Genomic DNA, 9166 nt, shown 5'->3' with positions numbered 1-9166 from the left:
TCTGTTCTTCTTTATTAATTCCAGCATGCTTTTGCCCTGACATGTTTGCATTGTTTGGAAAATGAACACTTACCCATTAAATTCAACAATAAAAATGGCCCAGTGGGTGTAATGAAGCAATAAAAACAGTATTCTTCGTAAGTGTTACCATCACAGTTTGAGATTTTATATTGCTGCTGAGGAGTAATTTCTAAAACAATTACTTGTGGGCAAATATATTAATAATATTAAAATACATCAAAGTTGAAACACAAATCTACAAGATGGGACATTTGAAGCTCAGACTGACATTCTGTCCACAAAACAGCCCACCCGCTGCAGACTGTTAATTTTACTCCAATTGTGCCCTCTGCGATGGTAGCTGCATTTACCAGGTGTCAGCGACAAATTGGTGCTTCCATTGGCACTTGCCCGCCACCTCTGTAAGGATTAAACTACACAGTACTGGAGCTGAGGCCTTCCACATCCCCTGAAGGGAGTTCGGGGTAAAGACCAGGAGTGAGGACTCTGCGCGCTGGAAAGAAACTGCAGAACAGGTATTTAGGGAGTTAGATATTTTCAAGCTGATCTAATGAGCCTGATCCTTGTATCTCCTCATATCTAGAAAAGCACTAAAATCCTTCAGTGTGACAACTGTTTCTCATGATTAGCAGAGTTCAGTTCAGTCGCTCAGTTGAGTCCGACTCTTTGTGACCCCATGGACTGCAGCACGCCAGGCCTCCCTGTCCATCACTAACTCCGGGAGCTTGTTCAAACTCATGCCCATCAAGTCGGTGATGCCATCTCATCCTCTGTCGTCCTCTTCTCCTCATGCCTTCAATCTTTCCCAGCATCTGGGTCTTTTCCAAGGAGTCAGCTCTTCACATTAGATGGCCAAAGTGTTGGAGTTTCAGCTTCAGCATCAGTCCTTCCAATGAATATTCAGGACTGATTTCCTTTAGGATGGACCGGGTGGATCTCCTTGCAGTCCAATGGACTCTCAAGAGTCTTCGCCAACAACACAATTCAAAACATCAATTCTTCAATGCTCAGCTTTCTTTATGGTCCAACTCTCACATCCATACATGACTACTGGAAAAACCATAGCTTTTACTAGATGGACCTTTGTTGGTAAAGTAATGTCTTTGCTTTTTAATATGCTGTCTAGGTTGGTCACAGTTTTTATTCCAAGGAATAAGAGTCTCTTAATTTCATGGCTACAGTCACCATCTGCAGTGATTTTGGAGCCAAAAAATAAAGAAGTATGCCAATGTTTCCCCATCTACTTGCCATGAAGTGATGGGACCAGATGCCATGATCTTAGTTTTCTGAACGTTGACTTTTGAGCCAAATTTTTCACTCTCCTCTTTCACTTTCATCAAGAGGCTCTTTAGTTCTTCTTTGCTTTTTGCTATATGGGTGGTGTCATCTGCGTCTCTGAGGTTATTGAGATTTCTCCCAGCAATCTTGATTCCAGCCTGTGCTTCATCCATCCCAGCATTTCTCATGATGTACTCTGCATATAAGTTAAATAAGCAGGGTGACAATATACAGCCTTGACATACTCCTTTTCCTATTTGGAACCAGTCTGTTGTTTCATGTCCAGTTCTAACTGTTGCTTCTTGACCTTCATATAGATTTCTCAGGAGGCAGGTCAGGTGGTCTGGTATTCCCATCTTTTTAAGAATTTTCCACAGTTTGTTGTGATCCACACAATCAAAGGTTTTGGCATAGTTAAGAATGCAAAAGTTGACGTTTTTCTGGAACTCTCTTGCTTTTTTGATGACCCAAAAGATGTTGGCAATTTGATCTCTGGTTCCTCTGCCTTTTCTAAATCCAGCTTGAATATCTGGAAGTTCACGGTTCACGTACTGTTGAAGCTTGGCTTAGAGAATTTTGAGCATTACTTTGCTAGTGTGTGAGATGAGTAAAGTTGTGCAGTAGTTTGAACATTCTTTGGGATTGCCTTTCTTTAGGACTGGAATGAAAACTGACCTTTTCCAGTCTTGTGCTGAGCTTTCCAGATTTGCTGGAATATTGAGTGCAGCACTTTCACAGCATCATCTTTCAGGATTTGAAATAGCTCAACTGGAATTCTATCACCTCCACCAGCTTTGTTTGTAGTGATGGTCCCTAAGGCCCACTGATTGCACATACTCCCCCTTCACCAAAGTCACATATATGCTGACCTTCACCCCGCCTCTTTGGAGTGGTTTCTCAGAGCCCTCTGGGACACCGTCTCCCCAGCTACATTCTTCATTTTGCCCCGAATGCAACCTAACTCACAACTCTCATGCTCTGTATTTCTTATGTTGGCAAAGGCATAGGAGTTCGATTTTTTCTAGTACAGATCTTTTCTGCTACTAATTTATTTTTTTATTTAGTTCATATGTTGGTAAACTCCATTTCATTTTTAAAGAAGTGAAAAGCTCTTTTTCAATTATCCAGAGGGAATTTCTCCAAATATATGTGTTAAGGGTTTTGCTGTGGTCACAGAACTTAATGCCTAACAGTCACAAATTCGGGAAGCCACTGTTAATTGCACAACCCCTAATGGGACAAGGGTGCATAAACAGCACCACAGCAGTGTGGAACAAGCCCTTTAGAACTAGCCGGAAGAACTTGACATCGAGGTAAAATGAAGTGATGCAGTTGATGTCCACCAACTACCCTATGCTTCTCCACGGTATCTCCATAAATTTGCTGCCCTTTAAGCATACCTATCCAGACAAACTAAGAAATATGATAGACATAAGCACTTTTCCCTCTCCACAGAGAGAGCTTTCCATTCTTTTAGTTTGGAATGTAATTCAAGCTAATTTAAAATAACAATAGCATGACCTAACACTTTACAATTACTGTTTACAAAGGATGTTCTGTGAAATTCTAAAATGTACTTTAAAATGCTCAAAAAATACCTAAAATTCTTATTCAGACAAGTGTTTTTCTCTGATTACAAGACCCTTGTGATTCATCTCTAATAAAGATGCCCAATTTTAATGAAATCTCAGCATTTATTATTTCAGTTGTGATTTATCACAGGGAATTAAGTGCAGTGGTGTCTTTATTTCTTCAGGGAATGCAAAGCAGAAATTGCTTTCTATACTGTTAATTGGGTTAGATAATTACTATTGGTCTGGTTAAGTATACTTTAAATAGAGTATTATATTGACTATGGAGGACTGTCTTGCCTAACACAATCACTTGGAGATGCCCCTTGAGCATATTCTAGAGCTGGAGATATTATGGCAGAATATGAGCATTTTGCTTTTTGTTAATTGTGCAGGTGTATTTATTTCAATTCATCCAGTTGTACCTATGATCTGCACATTTTTGGCGTACATGTTTTTTACAAATGTTATAGATTTTGATAAAATATTTCTCTCTAAATAATAAAAAGACATTCACAAATATGGATGAATCTTACCAAAACAACATTGAATAAAAAATTAAATTCAAAAAAATTATATATAATCTTAAGCCTTTTTTTATAAAATAAAAACATTTAAAATTATATATATATAAGATATATATCTTCAGAACATATACAAATGCAATAAACTAAATAAAACAGAAAGTTAGAGAGCAATGAACACAGAATTCAGGGTAGGTGACCCAGGGGAATGGAATAGCAGGAGGAAAATATATAGTTAAATGTCAAATCAAGCCCTGTTTCCTTCTGGGTGTTGGGTTTGTGTATGCTATTACATTACAAATACTGATTTACTAAATGAATAACTAAAAATAGTATATGTATGAGACCAATGTAGAGTATGCCATGGAAAATATTTATAATGAAGTCAGTTCTGTGAATCTCTGATTCAACTTTTTAAAAAATAAATTTTAAGTTATGATGAAAAACATTTGACATCAAGGTAAAAATTTGTGAGAGGATCATTTTTTCAAAAATTTTTCATAGATTATACAAGAAAAATGTTTAAAGACGACTCATCTAGAAATTTTTTTATCTTAATAAAAAATAATTTTTTCAAATGCCCTCTAAAAATTGAAATATAATAGGTCTGCTCATTATCCTTTCTACTACGCTAGTAACTCTATAAAGAAACTGAAACTAGAACTGTCTTTCCTAGATGGTATCAATAGAATATTAATTTGGGTAATGTTGATAAGCAGTGCACACACACACACATATATACCACAAAATAGCTCTGTGCTACTATTGGGAAAGATGTGAGCATTTTGTTTTTATATAGCTCTTTATTGTTTATTGTTTAAGCCTTTGAGCTGATAAACAAAATCACTTTCCAAAAAATCAAGAGACTAATGAAATGTGTAGTACTTGCAAAACAGTAATTAATGAATAAATGCTTTGGGTGCACAGTCTAAAGAGATTTTTAAGAGTAGAATTTAAAAGATTTCAGTGAAGAGGTAAAATGACCCAGTCATTAGTAATGCAAGCCTTTTAAAATTATACTTTATGAGAAACACAAGGAAAACATACCCAATATCTGACTTTTGACACCTAGAGAATACCCCGAAGTGCCAATCTCTAAAAAAATCAGTGGCAGTGTCCAGATCCAATTAATGAAGGAAGATTCTTCCCATAGAGAACTTTATCCCATATAGACAAGGGTAGGATGATAATGATAAAGAAGATGTAAACGTTTTTACCCAGCAACCCTAGAAAGATAGATCTTATTCCTCTCCTCTCCCCAGACTTATATGAGACAGGTGAAGCTACCGATCACAGACCCTGCCCCGATCTCAGGGTGAGGAGGTGACCCCAGGACTAGAGGCTCATGGCGAGTTCTTCCACGGGAGGACACATGACCCAACACTGGGCCAGTCAGAGACCTTCTGCAATGCTGAATGTTCAGATGCTGAGAGCTCTTTTCTTTATTCCAGTTTGCAAGCTGTGATGCCAGAGTTGGCTGTCAACACCATCACCTCCTCTGAGTGAAGAAATTCTTGGTAGTCTGAGAAAATGAATCTGTGCGGCCAGATCCCAAGGCGGTTCCCAGTGCCCCTCCTTCCTGGTGTTCACGCGGTTGTATAGCCCCCTCTCATGATGAATAAGCTAACACATTCCACAAGAAGGAAATAAAGCAGACAGAATGGTGTGTCACTCCAGAGGTAAGATTATGAAGCTTCTGCCTTGCACCCTCTAGCCCATCTTTTTGGAGAGATTCCAGCTGTCACGTTGGGACACTCAAGTCACCTTTTGAAAAGGTCTGGGCTTCCCAGGTGGCGCTAGTGGTAAAGAAGCTGCCTGTCAGCTCAGGAGATGTCAGAGACAAGGGTTCAACCCCTGGGTCTGGAAGATCCCCAGGAGCAGAGCATGGCAACCTGCTCTTCCGGGGAACCCCACGGGTAGAGGAGCCTGATGGGCTCTGACCACTGGGCCACAAAGAGAAGGGCAGGACTGAAGCGACTTAGCCGGCACACGCCCGCGGTAAAGAACGGAGGCCTCCTCGCAAGAGCCAGCCCAATCCATCAGCCATGTGAGTGAACCATCTTGTCAGTGGATTCTCCGGTCCCCGTGGCCATCAAGAGACGACCAATGTCATGGCCAACATCTTGGCTGAAGCCTATGAGAAACCCTAAGCCAGAATCATCCAGCTAAGCTGCTTCCGAATTCCAAACTGCAGAAAACATGTGATATTAAGTGTTTATTGGCTCATGGTGCCAAGTTTTGAAAGAACTTGTTGCCCCGAGACTGATAAACACTGAAGTTCAGTAGAGTCATGAGGAAATAAGAAACAGAAAGAGGAAGGAAGTTCAAGCCCTGCCTAACACTTCCCTCCACCCAGTGACTCAGAACCTCCCCATTTATAAGTGTTGATAAATCCCCCTTTTTCTTCCTGCTCAGGTAACTGACATAGGTTTAGGTCACTGGCAAGTTAAAAAGTATTAATACGGTTCTTGATGACCATGGTGCGGCGCATAGCTTTCACTCACTGACGCCTCCCTGAACTGGACACCCTGTAAAGATGTTGCTAGGCTGTCACCATTGTGATCCAATTGCAACTGAGTGTTTAATTTGACCAAGAAAAAGAACTAGGCTCTTGACAGAGCTCTACTTAACACTAGGCTTCCCTGGCAGCTCAGAGGTGAAGAGTCCGCCTGCAATGCGGGAGATACAGCTTTGATCCCTGGGAAGATCCCCAGGAGAGGAAAATGGCAACCCACTCCAGTTTTCTTGCCTGGGAAATCCCATGGACAGAGGAGCCTGGCAGGCTGCATGCAGTCCATGGGGTCAAAAGAGTCAGACACGACATAGCAGCTAAACCACCATCACCACTGCTTAAGACCGAAACCCAAGTTTATTTCAGTACGACTCTAGAGTTCACATTTCCATTCATCTAAACAGAACTAAGTAAAGTTGGGAGAATGACATCTGTGGAAATGAGTCAGGATTTCATTCCTTGTGTTGTAAAATCAAAGATTTGGAAAAAGAATGAATAAGAGAACAAATGTCATAATTTTACAGTGCAGAAAATAATAATAAAATAAAGGTTTAATCTCAGGTAAGGCAGTAGAAACTGCTTATACCACCATTTTCACAGGAAATTAGTAGCTATCATGGCTAAAACTGAAACTGTTAGAAAACTAATAATGATTTCTTATGAATAGGTCATATCTCAACCAGCTGGGGGAAGTTCTTTACTTAATGCCTTCTTCCAACTCTTCCTCTCTAGGCAGAATTAATTTTCCCATCACTTTGCTCACTTAGAAGCTCATTCATAAAGTTAACATAACCCTTCCATAATGTAGCCTTTATTAATTATAAATGGCCTTTTTTCTCCAATAGATTATAAACTTTCTGAGGGTAGTAATTTGAACTTACTCATTTTTTCTTGTGTATTTTTTTATTACAAAGCAATACATTCAAATCAGTGTTGAAACAGAGAAAACATTAAAACCTTAATGCAATTATACTAACATGTATTTTACTAAAATTCTTTAAAGATATTAGCAGATATTATACATGGGAAACATGAGATTTAAAAGAAAATCAATTTGAAAAAAATCTGAGTTAAAACATATTTAGAAGTATATCCTGCAGGACAGACATCTTATAATCCTTAGTACAGAAATTTTATCGTGACTTTACAAATATACCATGCAGGAATTCCTTAACTTATTTGACCCTTTCATCACAAAGATTTTGCACTGGGGCTCCATGGAACCCAGGCGGCACCAGTGGTGAAGAACCCGCCTGCCAGTGCGGGAGACATAAGAGATGTGGGTTCAATTCTCAGTTTGGGAAGGTCTTTTGGAGAAGGGAATGGCAGCCCACTCCAGTATTCTTGTCCAGGATGCAATGGACAGAGGAAACTGGCAGGCTATAGTCTACAGGGTTGCAAAGAGTAGGACATGACTGAAGTGATTTAGCATGCACACATGCAATATTCTGTTAGAAATTTAGGCTCTTTCAATTTTTTTCACTTTTTAAAATAAGTCCGGGATGAAAAATTTTCAAGCATTTATATTGTCTCTGTTAAAACTTTCTGAATAATTTTTTTAAATCAGAGACTCAAAGATGGAAGTTTTGTTGCAAAGATTATGAACCACTTAGGTTTCACCTGTGTTGTTAAATGGCTTTCAAAATTATTACAGCCATTATTACGCTGTATGAAGGGATGAAAATGCCAGTCTCATTGAGCTCCTGTTAGCATTGTATATTATATTTTGCCTTTAATAGTGCTAGTGGAATGAGTAGAAAGTGGTAACACATAGCTATAAATATTTTTGTTTTGGTCTTATTAAGAGATGTAGCACTTCTGTATACATTTTTTAACAGTAGAACTTCCTCTTTGTGAAATACATATATCTCCACTTTAACCACATATGCATATTAATTTGGGAGCCTTACTTTTTCTAAAAAAGCAATTTTATAACCTGTTTCTCAATGACTATAATTATTAGGACATGGTTGACAATTTTGAAATTTAATTTCAATTTTGCTTGAGCTATATTTGACAAGGTTAAAGTATTATTATTTTACTGTAGTCCTACATGAAGATACTTTTTTATGATTCCCTCCAGATTTTAGGCAATAGGCAACTATATTTTACTCTAAGGTTTTTTTTTGAGTTGTAATTTAATTTCATATGAAATGCATTAATGGTGCAAAGTAGGACTTAAATTGACATTTTTAGGGATTAAATTGACACTTTTCCTCAAATAGCTAGCCAGTTATCCTAAAAAGAGTTACTGAACATATCTTACTTTTCCATTTACATCTTTGTTTTTATTTTTTTATTTTTTTTTTTCGTTTTTTTTTTCGGTCTCAGTCCATTCTCAGAACACGCTCCATCTCCTAGTTCCCAGAACTCAGATTGCACAGTGGTCACGTCATCATCGACCATACATCTTTGTTTTTAATCCATTGATATCATTTAGATCTTAATTAACATACAGTAAAGTTGAATTTCATTTGCGTAAAATTTCATTAATTAGGCCAACAATGTAGATTTTTGCAACCACCGCTATAATCCACATAGAAAACACTTTCATCACCTAAAACACTCCCTTGTGAAGCTCTTTGAGTCACACCCTTTTTATTGCTGGAAACCACTGATCTAGTCTTTGTCACCAATTTTCTCTTTAAAGAATGTAATATTAAAGGAACAACAACAAAAAAATGTGTGTTCTTTTGAGACTGAATTTTTAATTCCAGTTACTACTTTCGAGATTCTTCTAAGTCACCTGCGTGTATCAATAACTGTTCCTTTTTATCACTGAGAATTATTCCATGGTATGAGGGGTCCACAGTTTGTTTATCTACTTACCTCTTGAAGGACTTTGGGCTTTCTCAATTTTTGAGATTATAAATAGAGCTTTAAGAGAGACTCATGTACAGGATTTTGTGTGACTACAAGTTTTCACCAAGAAACTGCATATTGTCTCTAAAGAAATTACACCGTGTTGAATTCCTACCAGCAATTTATGAGAGTTCCAACTGCTCCAAATCTTCATCGGCAGCTGGTATTGTCCGATTTACTTTGTTTTTCCATTTGGATAAATGTTTAGTGGAATCACAACATCATCTTAGTTAAAATTTCCCTAATGGCTAATGATGCTGAGCACCTTTCTATGTGTTTCTTTTTATATTTACTATAAAAATATTTATCTTAATATAGAAGATGCTCTCTTTATTTACATTTATCATGAATTCTATAGGTTTGAGACCTCACCTCAGTGGAAGACTGGATGGGGGAAC

General features: G+C 38.0%; 1 non-coding gene across 1 annotated transcript; it reads right to left on the bottom strand.

Annotated features, from left to right (window-relative positions):
• Positions 1–8228: 8228 nt before the first annotated feature.
• LOC133050700 (small Cajal body-specific RNA 18) lies at positions 8229–8311 on the bottom strand. Its single transcript, XR_009691678.1, has one exon. It is a non-coding gene; the product is annotated as a small Cajal body-specific RNA 18 (non-coding RNA).
• Between the last annotated feature and the right edge of the window lie 855 nt (positions 8312–9166).

Source organism: Dama dama, chromosome 32, assembly GCF_033118175.1.
Source record: "Dama dama isolate Ldn47 chromosome 32, ASM3311817v1, whole genome shotgun sequence".
Lineage (NCBI taxonomy): Eukaryota > Metazoa > Chordata > Mammalia > Artiodactyla > Cervidae > Dama > Dama dama.
Note: the sequence above shows the minus strand (reverse complement) of the source record. Positions and strands in the feature narration are given on the sequence as shown.